This window comes from Gorilla gorilla, chromosome 14 (genome assembly GCF_029281585.2).
Source record: "Gorilla gorilla gorilla isolate KB3781 chromosome 14, NHGRI_mGorGor1-v2.1_pri, whole genome shotgun sequence".
NCBI classification, from domain to species: domain Eukaryota; kingdom Metazoa; phylum Chordata; class Mammalia; order Primates; family Hominidae; genus Gorilla; species Gorilla gorilla.
The window spans coordinates 44628320-44641665 of record NC_073238.2 but is presented as its reverse complement, the minus strand read 5'-3'; the positions used below and the strand labels follow the sequence as shown (position 1 = coordinate 44641665).

The 13346-nt window shown below is 39.9% G+C and overlaps 1 protein-coding gene across 3 annotated transcripts in view; it reads left to right on the top strand.

Annotated features, from left to right (window-relative positions):
* The first annotated feature begins 3214 nt into the window (after window positions 1-3214).
* The window catches only part of KATNAL1 (katanin catalytic subunit A1 like 1), a 98418-nt gene continuing 88286 nt past the window's right edge, over window positions 3215-13346 (top strand). The window contains exon 1 of one of the 3 annotated variants that reach the window (XM_004054324.5): window positions 3215-3368. The gene's annotated coding sequence lies outside the window, so the exon portion shown is untranslated. Of the gene's footprint in view, window positions 3369-3601; window positions 4019-13346 lie in introns of those variants that run through there. The other 2 variants (XM_004054325.4, XM_055359744.2) reach the window with 2 other exon arrangements.

The window sequence follows — 13346 nt, the reverse complement described above, 5'->3', positions numbered from 1 at the left end:
TGGAAAGCTCTGAAGAGATCCAAGGTCAAGGACCCACCAAGGAGGGTGGTCAGCAAAGTCAAATGCCAGAGAGGCCAAGAACTCTAAGAACTGAGGGAAGACCTCAACTGTAAACCAAATGCGCTGTAAATGAGGGTGGTGGCTCTTGACCACACTGCCTGTGTGGATTAATGTGCCACTACTTTCAGCTCCATCTTTTGGATTTGTATAGGGTATTTAACTATCACTTGAACAGGTCCAAAGTATCTGGTGAAAACAATAAACTATGGTTTACTATCGGTCCTTATTCGTTCCTACCTGTCCATAGCCATGCGAGGCATTTTAAGGCTGTGCTTCAGTGGCTTGTGGTCTTCCCTCCCGCGACTGCCCACCTCCAACTCACTTTTGTGACAGCTTTTGTTTGTGCTGCTGTCATCCATTCTCAAGTGGCCTGTCCTGCTGAGCTGATTTTCTGGGATCCTGGCTTCACAAAACAAGGAGCGTTATGCATTGGGACCTTGTCTTTGGAGACTTCGTCATGGCTGTAGGCTGCACTACAACCTTGGCCAGCTGCCTCGCAAAGAAAGACAAGTGATCGGTCACAAGGGAAACCAGATCAGGGAGAGATGGATCCGGTGAACCTATCATCCCTACTACAAACATGTGTTCAGCTGGTAGCAGATCAGTAACATCTTCTCCAGGAGTAAAGGAGAATTTATTTACATGCTCATTACATATGCAGAGTTGTGACCAAATTGCTGCAGGTGACAGGTCCAAGTTCCTATAAGGATGTCCTATGGCTTCATACCAGACTTTGTTCCAGACTTCATCTCTTAACTGCTGTCATTTCTTCTGTACAAGCTATGGTTACTTTGGTTTCTTTTCTTCCTCTTAGACAGCAGATTCCAGCTATTATCACATAGCTTCCTCATTTATACTAGAGTAAACCATTATTATGGATGTAAGAAAATGGGTTTCATAAGCGAACCCACTGTGAAGGTAGCCAGGACAGGTGTATTAGTCTGTTTTCATGCTGCTAATAAAGACATACCCAAGACAGGGTAATTTATAAAGGAAAGAGTTTTAATGGACTCAGTTCCACATGGCTGGGGAGGCCTCACAATCATGGCGGAAGATGAAGGAAGAGCAAAGGGGCTTCTTACACAGTGGCAGGCAAAAGAGCTTGTGTAGGGGAACTCCCATTTATAAAGCCATCAGATCTCATGAGACTTATTCACTACCATAAGAACAGTATGGGTGAAACCGCGCCCATGATTCAATTATCCCCACCTGGCCCTGCCCTTGACAGGTGGGAATTATTACAATAAAGTGAGAGGTGGGTGGGGACACAGCCAAACTATATCAACAGGTCATGTACGTAAGCTGCTTAATATTTATTGAGCAGCTACACTGTGGACTGAATCAAATAGAATATGAGGATACATATGTGAAAAAATATTATTTTAATAGCTGGCTCCAGAGTTCCTCTTGGGAAGTTACTTTGTGTAGGAAAAAGCTTTGGTAAACAGTTTAGGAATGGCAGGTAGCTATAAAGGCACAGATTAGGAGATGGAAATAAAAGTACTGTATAAAGAGAGAAGAGAGGAGGGGAGAGATGGGACCAGAGAGACGGTACAATAGTGGGAGGTTACAGGTTATGATGAAAAAATGGGGGTAGGTGGTAGGCGGATAAAAATATCATGGGAGGAACTGAAGGACTTTTAAGAGCAGGGATTTCTAATTTTACGTTTTTTGCATCCTTAATTTAAAACCACGTATCTGCTCCAAACCTTCCAAAGAGTTGGCTATAGAAACAACCAAAGAAAAGGGGCTGATTTCGACATTATGTGTCAGCAGGAGTAGAGGAGAGTTGTAAGAGGTGATATATGGAGAGGTCTAAGTGTTCAGGAAAAGCAAGAACTGAGAGCCAGAAGTGACGGTGCAATCCTTGAGAGGACATTGGCCGTGGGGAACACCACAAGGTGGATAAGGGACTCAGTCAAGTTCAAGAAAATCTCTGTGGTAGGATGACTCAGCTGGATTACAGGAGCCATTTTTGTTATTTTCAACCATAATTTTTCAGGAGATATTCATTACTAGAAAATGACAAGGTCACGAATTCACTCCCTTCCTCTTTTTTTCTATTAAATTTCTGGGCCTCAGTTTTCTCATCTATAAAATCTAGAGATTGGGCCTAGAATATCTCTGTAGTTTCCATTAGAGTCTATAGCTCTAATAATAATAACAACACATTTTTATGTTCTCTTTTGAGGTAAATTTACATGCAGTGAAATGTACAATCTTAAATGTCCCATTCCAAGAGTTTTGACAAGTGCATATACTTCTGTAACCGAAACTCTTAGCTATAGAATTTTTTCATCACTACAAAAAATTCTCTCAAACCCCTCCCCGACAGCCAACCACTATTCTGACTTTTATCACTATTGATTAAATAATTAATATTTAATAGCTATTGTTAAATGCTAAGCTTTGTTTTATAGAGCTTCATCAGTATTAATGCGTGTATTTCTTACAAGAGTTGCAAGATGGATATCTCCATTTTTGCAGATCAAAACGTTAAGAGGTGAGAAAGGCGCCCCTGGTCATTAGCTACCAAGCACAGGGGCAGGACGTGAACTAAGAATTCGTTTTAGAAGCCCACGCTCTTAACCTGTTTATCCTAGAGTCCACAAACGATTGCCAAGAAACAGCATAAATCCAAATTCAGTCGAAAGCAATGCCATTTGCAAGTTCTAAAACCTCCTGAATAATCCTAAAGGCCATATGCATTCCATCTTATCGAAGGATTCCTTTCTATCCCCCTCCCCAGAGAATGGAGAAAGGGGGTGCGAAAGACCTCAATTCGGTTTGACTGGAGAAAAACACAGAGGTGGCGTAGGATCCACACATCCCTTGGGGGCAGACCCAGCGGCGGACGCCTGGACAGGCGGCGGGGAAAGGCGCTGCGACGCACCGGGTGCCCCCTCCTTCGACGCCACTGGCATCCCCTCCGAAAGCAGCAGGCACGAAGGTGCCCTGCCAGGGGGCTGGACGCAGTGGAGGCAGGCTCATCAAGCACGACCAGAGCTCAGGCGGCCACACGTCCTCCTCAGTGTCACTGTCTCCCTGCTCTCCCACCCCGCGCCGCTGCACCTCCCTCCCCCCGGCAACCTGGGCGGGAGTCCCAAGCTCCGCCCCAGAGCGGACTCACAGCCCCCGCGCTCCCTCCCGCGCTGCGCCCACCGCGCGGCCGCGGCTGCCATGGCAACACTACGCCGCCGCCGCCTTTTCACGCACGTCGCGAGCTAACGGACTCGGCGGCGGCCTGCGCCCCACCCCCACCCCATCTGGACCGCATCGCTGAATGTGCCCGGACCTGCGCCTTCTGGGTAATGAATCCGAGAGAAAGGGGCGAGGGCGAGACAGCAGGTGGTGGAGGGCTCTAGCCAACAGCCCCTCTCGGCCTCCCACCGCCGGAGACGCCAGGGCAGTGGGCTGCGGAGGTCCTCGGGCGCTGGCTCCCTTGCGGGGACGGTGAGGGGCGCGGGAGCGCCAGGCTCGCGGTGCATCATGGGGATTGTAGTTCAGCGACTCCTCGGGCTCGCGGTCTTGGTGGGGTAGCTCGGACTGGCGAACTACAAAGCCCGGCGGCCCCGACGGCCGGGAAAGACCGATAAACTTTGAGCGGACCGGGACAGAAAAAAAAATCTCTTTGTCTTGAGGGGGCTTTTGGGTGGTCGCGGACCTGGGCTCTGTGCGTTGGGAAAGGGAAGTGGAGGTGAGCCTCGGGCTTCCCGCCCTGTAGCTGGGCCCGCCCCAGTTGCAGCGCTCAGCCCCACCCCGGCTGGGCCACCGCCCTGCACAGTCTCAGGGATGAGCAGCCGCCCAAGCTGCAGGGCCTCGGGTCTTCGGCGCCTCTGACCCTCGCAGGTTGCTGCCTCTCGGTGCAGAACCGTATGTATGTCACACATTGGATGTGAGACCTGAGAAACCGTGTTTTAACAGGTTTTTCTCCTTTCCTGGATACGTTTATTTCTGGGTTAGTCATGTTTGTTTTAAAGTAGCTCAGAGGTGTTTGCATATTAAACCCATCAATTGGTAATTACTCAAAGGGCAGTAATGTTTAAAGGTTAAGTGTGGAAATAGATAAAAAGATGTCATTGCGATTATATGGTGGTATCTGGCATTTTTAACTTTTTGCATTTTTGAATTTTATTTCTTGAGGTTCAAGGTTGTGAAATGAGTGCTCCACCCCACCCCCCCTTGCCAGCCTGAACACTGCCTACACATATTTTGATTAGTTCAGTTTTAAATTACTAGTAACTTTTAAAAACAGACTTTTTTAGCAGTAGGCAGCAATAATTCTTTGATTATTCCAGTGTTACTCAGAATTTCTCAGCATGTTTTTGGAAGGAAAAATACCATGTTTTAATTATTTAGTTAATTCTTTATATATTTTTTATGTTCAGGAGTACACTTGAGTCCTTAGAGTTGACTCAAAGACTTGCTGGTAAAGGAAGCTGACACAGATTTACGAAACCTTCCTTGACGACCCTTTAAAATTTTTTAATAGGTAGATAACCATCCTAGAAATTTGCTGCTTTATGGAGTAAGTTGGAGAATTGTTGATATTATTGTGAGTTTGTGTGTGTGTGTGTTTAAAAACAAAAAGACCACAAATCCTATAAAACTTTCGCTTAATTAAAATGAAGTTGACCTGTGTAAATTTTACTTGAGGTTGCAATTTTGTACAAGGAGGAGATGGAAAGTAGGTTTAGTAAGACAGGTAGAAAACAAAATTGAGGCCTTATGTGATACAACATAAGGTTTGAAGTATTTTATTTATTCGTTCAAAATGTGTTAAGAACCTATGTGCCACGCATTATGCCAGGTGGTGAGAATAAAGAGATGAAAAAAGATAGTCTGTATCCTGCATGGGCAGTCTTGTCATCACAGTAGTGTGGTAGAGATAAGTGCAAGTTGCTATAGGAGCCCAGAGGAAATAATCACATAACAGTAACATTTATTGAATATGTCAGGTGCTGTGAGGAGTATTTTGCATGCAACTCCTTACTTAATCCTCAAAACAGTTGGTGAAGTAGTTACTGATTTTTAGAGATGAGGAAACAGGCTTTAGAGGCCTTGCACAAAATCATAGCTGGTAAAGTGGGAACCTGGGATTTCAGCCCAGGTGGGTCTGGTCCTGATCTCAAGCACTGACCATTCTCTGTCATTTATAAAGTAGAAAGATCCTGACTCTGTCTAAGGAAGTCAGGGGAGGCCTTCAGTGTGATTTGACTTTTAACTTGTGTTAAAATAGTTGAATAAGCTTTCACTGGAGTGATGATGAGGAAAGTCATTCTAGGACAAATGGATGGCACAAAATAAGCAAAGGATAGATTGAAGAATGAGTATTTTGTATTTGGGAAACGCTAGGTAGTTCTGAATGACTGGATCCCAGAATACTTGCAATTAGTGGGTGAGGCCAGATCTTAAAGTACTTGGCACCATATTCAGAGTTTAGAATTTTTCTTGATATGGGGCAGTCATTGAAGAATTTTAGCTAGAGTGGTGGTGGTGTCAGATTTGTATTTTAGAAAGATAACTCCAGCCCCAGTGTAGAGAATGGACCTGGAGGGGAAAGATTAGAGGTAGTAGAAAAGCCAGTTGTATAATAGAAAAAAACAAAGTCCAGTAGAGAAATGAAGAGAGTCTGAATTAAGCAGTTGGAGTTACAGAAAGACATGGATTCAAGGAATATTTAAGAGATAAAATTGATATGACTTGATAAGAGTTTGGATGTTGGGAGTTAGATTTGGAACTCTTAGCTGATTGATTCGTCAGTTTCTGGCTAGCATGACTGAGTTAATAGTGAACCCATTGATTGAGATGAGGAGGAGCTGGTTTTTATTGGGGTGAAATATAAAGATATTAGTTGAGTTTTGAGCATTTGTTTGAGGTTCCTATGGGATATTCAGGTGGAGGTGCATTTTAGTCTGGAGTTCAGAGAGAGCAGGCTGGAGTTAGAAGTTTGCATATAGATAAGTGGTTAAAGCTACAAGGGAGAATGGACCAGCTCACATTGGAGTAATGAGTAGAAAAGAAGAAGGAAGAGGTTTGAATATGGAACTCTCATTTAAGAAATGTGTGTAGGCCGGGCGCAGTGGCTCGCGCCTGTAATCCCAGCACTTTGGAAGGCTGAGGCGGGCAGATCAGGAGATCAAGAGATCGAGACCATCCTGGCCAAGATGGTGAAACCTCGTTTCTCCTAAAAATACAAAAATTAGCTAGACATGGTGGCGCACACCTATAGTCCCAGCTACTCAGGAGGCTGAGGCTGGAGAATAGCTTGAACCCAGGAGGCAGAGGTTGCAGTGAGCCAAGATCATGCTGCTGCACTCCAGCCTGGTGACAGAGCGAGACTCCGTGTCAGAAAGAAAAAAAAAAAGAGTTGTGTGTATGTGTTTGCGGGAGGAGCCTACAAATGAGACCCTAGTTAGGAGGCAGAGAGGAAGAAGAACTGGGAGACAGCATAACAAACAAAGGAGGGGAAAATAAGGAAAGAAAGTAAGTTGTCTAATTTTGTGTCTACAACTTATTTTCTGCATGATCATAGGCAGGTCTCCAAATCTGTATACCCTTATTTCATATGAGGTGTTAATACTATTTATTTGATTTGGGGAAGTTGAAACAGTTTAGTGGAAGTAAACCCTAAAGTGCTTAACAACTGAAAGCATTTCTTCTCCCGCTTCCTTACTAACAGTGTGGCAGGACTGCCAGTTCTGTCTGATAGAAAGGCCCTGTTCTGTGACTTTACTTGACCATATTAAGCAGGTGGATCAGGTAGTAGTTATATTACAAAGTGATGATTAGAGTCTGAGGACTAATCAGTTTTTTTAAAATGAAGCTTCCTTTAATGCTATAAAATGTTATTGTGTAGGGCATTAATACCAATGTACTTTTGCCTTGTTTTCATCTTCAAAGAAACAGGAAGTTCCACTAGATAATATGAGAGCTCAATGGCTCTAAAATTCTTCAATTCTGACAGTATTTCATGTCTGGACTGATTTGTGATTTCACTGATATTTGAGCATCTGTAAATGAAAATATGTTTATATTTTAATGTGCTCAAGAGTATTTCATTTTATTTTATTTTTTTTGGAGACAGGGTCTGACTCTGTCACCTAGGCTGGAATGCAATGGTGCAGTCATAGCTCACAGCAGCCTTGAACTCCTGGGCTCAAGCAGCCTTCCTGTCTCAGCCTCCCCAATGGCTGGGATTTCAGGCATGTGGCCACACCCGGCTCAACATTATTTTAAACATTTTTCTCTTCAGTGATAACTATACTTATATATGGTAGTCCCAGGGAAATTGTGCCCTAGAATACCTGATAAAAGTGAGATATGGGCATTTGCCAGATAAATTCAAGGCATAGATTGTGAGAGTAATTTAAAAAAAATAGAGTAGTTTTTCAAGGTGGTTTAATCTTCACTGGATGTCTTTAGATATGTTTCTTTTGCTGGGGTATGGTTTGATTGCGGTCCTAACCGAACAGATGGCAAAGGAGTAAATGACCTTTTAAGTCCTTTTGTAACTTTGTTCTGTCCATTAGTAATTGTAAAAGCTCCTATTAGGCATCCTATTAAAAAGTGAGCTTTGGTTTGAAATCTTATTCTTTTTAATATTTTGCTATGAAGCTGTTTTTAGTAAGCACTTTTTATAGTTTTTAATCATATCTAAGTATTGTTTTGCATTTTGTAAAGAATTTAATGCTTAGTTGCTGACCCGCCAATTGTATTTACTTCCCAGGGTATTATAAAACTCTTTAGAATGGTTATTTTATGGACATTTATCAAACACATGTGCCTTGCATTTGAGATCAAGAAACATTATTGTGTGTCTTTATGTCAAACAGTGCACCAAATGATACATGATACATGGATAAGATCTGGCCCCTCTCTCAAAGGATGTTACATTTCAATCAGTGCTCAAACTAGTTTTGGTATACTCACTCTTGTGTTTTTTAAGGAAATCATCTCCAAAAAACAATGTATTTTATTTCTTATTTTCTTAGCTTTTACGTGTTTGAGGGACAAACAATATAACTTCATTTGCTGTATTTCAATAAGTTGTTCCTTTATTCTCGTTTATTCCTGCCTCTGTGAGTGTCTTTATGTGTCAGTATTCTTTTCTTTCTGATGTTTTACTCTTTCCATTTTTCCTGGTGATTTGGCAGTAGGAAGAGAAATGAATGAGAGAATCAGTAGTGACTGTTTTTTTTTTTCTGACCTACTTATGTGAGAGTATGGATGACTGGTATTTAACACATAATTCCTGATATTTTTATACTTGTATTTTCTCTGCATTATTAGATATTATTTGAAGTCAAGAATTTTATGTTAGTAAACTCCACGTGGCCTTACATTGTTTCTTATATGTATATAGGTTATTTGCTTAATGTGGTAGGTGCTTACTAATTAGTTTAGATTGGATGATGAATGGATGAGTAAGTAAATATGATTATAAAATTACTTGTTCAAAGACTACTTGAGTCTGGGTGTGGTGGCTCTTGCTTGTTATCCCAGCACTTTGGGAGGCTGAGAGGGGCAGAATGCTTGAGTCCAGGAGTTTGAGACAAGTTGCCTGGGCAACATGGCGAGACATCATCTCTGCAAAAAATACAAAAATTAGCCAGGCGTGGCTGCGCACACCCGTGGTCCCAGCTACTCAGGAAGCTGAGGTGGGAGGATTGGTTGAGACTGGGAGGTCCAGGTTGCAGTGAGCTGAGATTGCACCATTGCACTCCAGGCTGGGCGACAGAGTGAGACCTTGCCTCAAAAATAAATACATACATACATACTTCATAAAATAAAGTAATATGAAGCAGATGGTTTTGAAAGGTTTTAGGCTGTTCAAAGCACTATGAAATTAAAAAACAAGTAGTATTTAATTATATAGGCAACCACAACAAAATATCTTTATTTCTGTTAATAAGCCTTTTATATTTATTTTTAGATTAGCTGCGTAACTTTAAAGGAATTTGAGGCAGTAAATTGTAATGAGCTAGGAGGACAGGCTCTGAGTTAGACACATCGGGGTTCAAATCCAGGCTCTATGGGCAAATTATTTAAATTCTTTAAAGCCTCAGTCACCTCCTCTGCTAAATGGTGGGTAACTGTTATTGTTTTGTAGTGTTATAAGGATTAGATGAGATAATGCCTAGAAAAACATTTTTATCGTATTACTTGGTGGGGAGTTAGCATTCAATAAACATCGCTACTGTTATTTTTGTGCTAAAAGGGTATTTACGCACTTAGATAAAGTTTATAGGTTTTTTTTTGTTTGTTTTTTTGAGACAGAGTCTCACTCTTGTCGCCCAGGTTGGAGTGCAGTGGTGCCATCTCGGCTCGCTGCAAGCTCCCTCTCCTGGGTTCAAGCTTCTCCCGCCTCAGCCTCCTGAGTAGCTGGGACCACAGGCACTCGCCACCACGCCCGGCTAATTTTTGTACTTTTTTAGTAGAGATGGGGTTTTGCCATGTTGGCCAGGCTGGTCTTGAACTCCTGACCTCAGGAGATCCGCCTGTCTAGGCCTCCCAAAGTGCTGGAATTACAGGTGTGAGCCACCATGCCTGGCCAAGTTTATAGTTTAAGCTGTCGTCTTGAGACACAGTAACAGATGATCCACATTTTCTGTCCTTTGTAATATTTTAAAGCTGCCAGTAGAATTTAGAACATGAGCAGAAATTACTGTGATGGTTACTTTTGAGAAACGTTTAAGCTCTTAGAACCCTGTATTAATATCTAGATTCTTTTATGTTTATGAACAGTTTTTTTTGTTTCTAAAATATTTGAAAAGTGATTTGTATACATGTAAAAAATAAATGAAAAGCCTTAATTACTACATACATTCTTCTGTAATGTCTGGGTTTGTGGTTGTTTTCTTTATTATTCATGGCAAACTGTAGTCCTTGAGACTGTTACCCAAAATAAAGAGATGGGAGGTATTGTGGTTTTCAAAATTAACTATTTTGTTGATTAGTACTCGCATAGTAGGTTCATTTATTGTGCTTGAAACATACTTCAGGATGCATTAATTTGAGAAGTCGTGGTTATGTGTTTCCTTAATTGCTTTTATTTATAGCAGCCATTGTATGACATAAACTGGACTTCGGTGATTTGGAGAAACTTTTTTTTTTTTCATTAAGCATGTAAAGCCTGGACATATTGATAAAATTCATTGTGGTACAAAATATTGAAAATAAAACTTGATTTGTTGTTTTGCTTACCACTGTTCTAATTAGTGTTATTTAGTTCACATTGCTATAGTTTAGGTTACTTAGGTGTTTCTGAAATAGGCATCTACTTTCAGGAATTTACAACTTTTAGGAGGAAAAGGAACAATATGAGAAAAATATGGAAGTGTCAGAATAAAAATAGTTTAAAGCAGAAATTATTTTCTTAGCCTCATATGTATTGTAAGTATAACTGAATTAGATTGACATCATTCACGTAAAATTAGTTTAAAAAATGTTTTGTTTCCTTTTCAAAAACCATTACTGTGGAGACAAAAGAATGATAAATATTATGATTTCATTTGTAAAAGGAATTATGAGTGACATCCCTGGTGGGATTGGGTTCTGGATACAAGCTAGCTTTTCATTTTTTCAATTATATGTCTTAGTCTTGGCATGAGATAAAAAATTCAAGTATGTTGGGAGAGAATGTGTTTGTGTGTGTGTGTGTGTGTGTGTGTGTGTTGTGGGTGATGGTAGATCCAAAGGAGAGAACAGAAAGGTTGGAGATGTAGCTGAAAAGATGGCTTTATGTGTTACGTTTAGATCTGAGTCATGAAACAGTTACAAAAATAATTATCTGGAACCAGATAAAGCAGTATTCCTTCTTGATCTGAGCATGAACTTGGACTGAGCTCTTCTCAATCTGAGCCTAGAACTCTCCTTGAAGGTATTATCTGGAGCATTCTGTATAGGGCAACTTTGCTGGGTCAGTTCAGCAGTAAATACTGTAAGAAGATGCTTAATTTATTTTTGAATACATAATCTCAAAATAAGAGACATTGTCAAATATTAGACATTGCTAAAATATTTTGTCTTTAGATTTAACCTGACATTTTAAAAAGACCTAGAAATTCTTCTAATTTATATTAAAGGAGATTTAAAAAACTATGTTTCAAGATTATGACTAAAAATAATTTTAGTATAGTTTCTAGAAATTTATAATGAAAATTGAATCCGTTGATTTCTTTTTTTAGAGGAAAAATTAACTGCTTCAATTATCTGCATTGATGTTGAGTCTAGAGTAAAAATATTCCTTACGTTGATTCAGTGTTGTATGTGAGGAATGATGTTAACATATGATCACATTTAATTTTTAAAATAACCTTATGATAAATACTATTTTTCCTATTTTGTAGACAGAATTGAGGCTTATTGAAATTACATGATTTGCCTGAGGTCACAACTAAAAATTTATGGTGCCTGGATTCATATCCAGGCTTTTCTGTCTGAAATTTTTATGTGGCCTTTATCAAACATAAACTTGAATGGTTTGGTATACAATTCTAGGTTGCCAACCCCCTACACCCTTACCCCTTGGAAGATATTATTTCATTGTCTCCAGGCTCCCACTGTTCCTCTTGAAAAGTTAGCTGTCAATATAATTTCTTTCCTTTGTATATAATTTGTCATTTCTTTCCATTTTAAATGTTCTTCAGTCTTACTACCTTGTCTCTAGGTGTGAACTTTGATTTGCTTTGAAACTGAAAATTATTGTCTTCTGTTAGTTTTGGAAAATTCTCAGCCATTGTATTTTTGAATTTTGCCTTTCTTTTTTCTCCTGGAATTCATAATAGACATATATGATGGATCTTCTCTTTCTACTCTGTTGCATTTCTTAATCTTATTTACTTATTCTCTCTGTATATGCTGCATTCTGGTCGGTTTCTACAGCTCTGTCTTCTGGTTTATTGATTCTCCTTTGATCTGTGTCTAATCTCTTGCTTCCTGAGTCCACTGAGTTTTTTTTTTTTTTTTATTTCAGTGACTATATATTTTAATGCCAGAAGTTCTTTTTGATTATTTTTCAAATAAGCTTATTTATTTTAAAATTTCTTGTCCCTATGTCTTTAAATGTACTTATTTTGCAGTAGCTAAAAAGGCCTTAATTTTGCTTTATGTTGTATTAATTCTCCCTCATAGTGGATTGCTTTCTTTGTATCTTGTAATTTTAGATGTAAACTCAGTGGAAATAAAGTAAAGCCTGGGTAAATGATATATCCTGTACTTTTGTGATTTGTTTCTGTGAAGTGCGCTATGGAGAACTGATGAGTGAATAAACAAATTTTAGTATGTCTATATAATGGGATACTACTCAGCAAAAAAGTAATTACTGATACATATAAGGGCATAGTTGAATCTCAAAAGCATTATTCTAAATGAAGGAAATCAGAGTATATACCATATGAGTTTATTTATTTTGCATTCTAGAACTGAAAAAACTGCAGGCATACTTGAGAGATACTGTGGGCTTTGTTTCAGACCATTTTGGTAAAGCAAATATTGCTATAAAGCTAGTCACACAAATTTTCTGGTTTCCCCGTGCATATAAAAGTTATGTTTACACTATACTATAGTTTATTAAGTGTGCAATAGCATTACGTCTAAAAAATGTACATGCCTCAATTTAAAAAGACTTTAAAAATTTTTAACTTTTATTTTAGATTTAGGGGGTACATCTGCAGGTTTGTTACATGGGTATATTGCATGATGCTGAGGTTTGGGATATGAATGATCCCGTCACCCAGAGAGTGAGTGTAGTAGCCAAAAGATAGTTTTCCAACCCTTGCCTGCCTCCCTCCCACCTCTATTAGTTTCCAGTGTCTGTTGTTGCCATCTTTATGTCTAGGAGTATCCAGTGTTTAGCTCCCACTTATATGTAAGAATATGTAGTACTTGGTTTTCTGTTCCTGCATTTATGTGCTAAGGATAATGGCCTCCAGCTACATCCATGTTGCTGCAAAGGGCATGATTTTGTTCTCTTTTAAGACCATGTAGTATTCCATGGTATATATGTACCACGTTTTCTTTATCCAATCCACTGTTGATGGATACCGAGATTGATTCCATGGCTTTGCTATTGTGAATAGTGCTGCAGTGAACATACGAGTGCATGTGTCTTTTTGGTAGAATGATTGGTTTTCTTTTGGGTATATACCCAGTAATGGGACTGCTGGGTCAAATGGTAGTTCCGTTTTAAGTTCTTTGAGAAATCTCTGAACTGCTTTCCATACCAACAATGTATAAGTATTCCCTTTTCGCTGCAGCCTTGCCAGCATCTGTTGTTGAAAAAG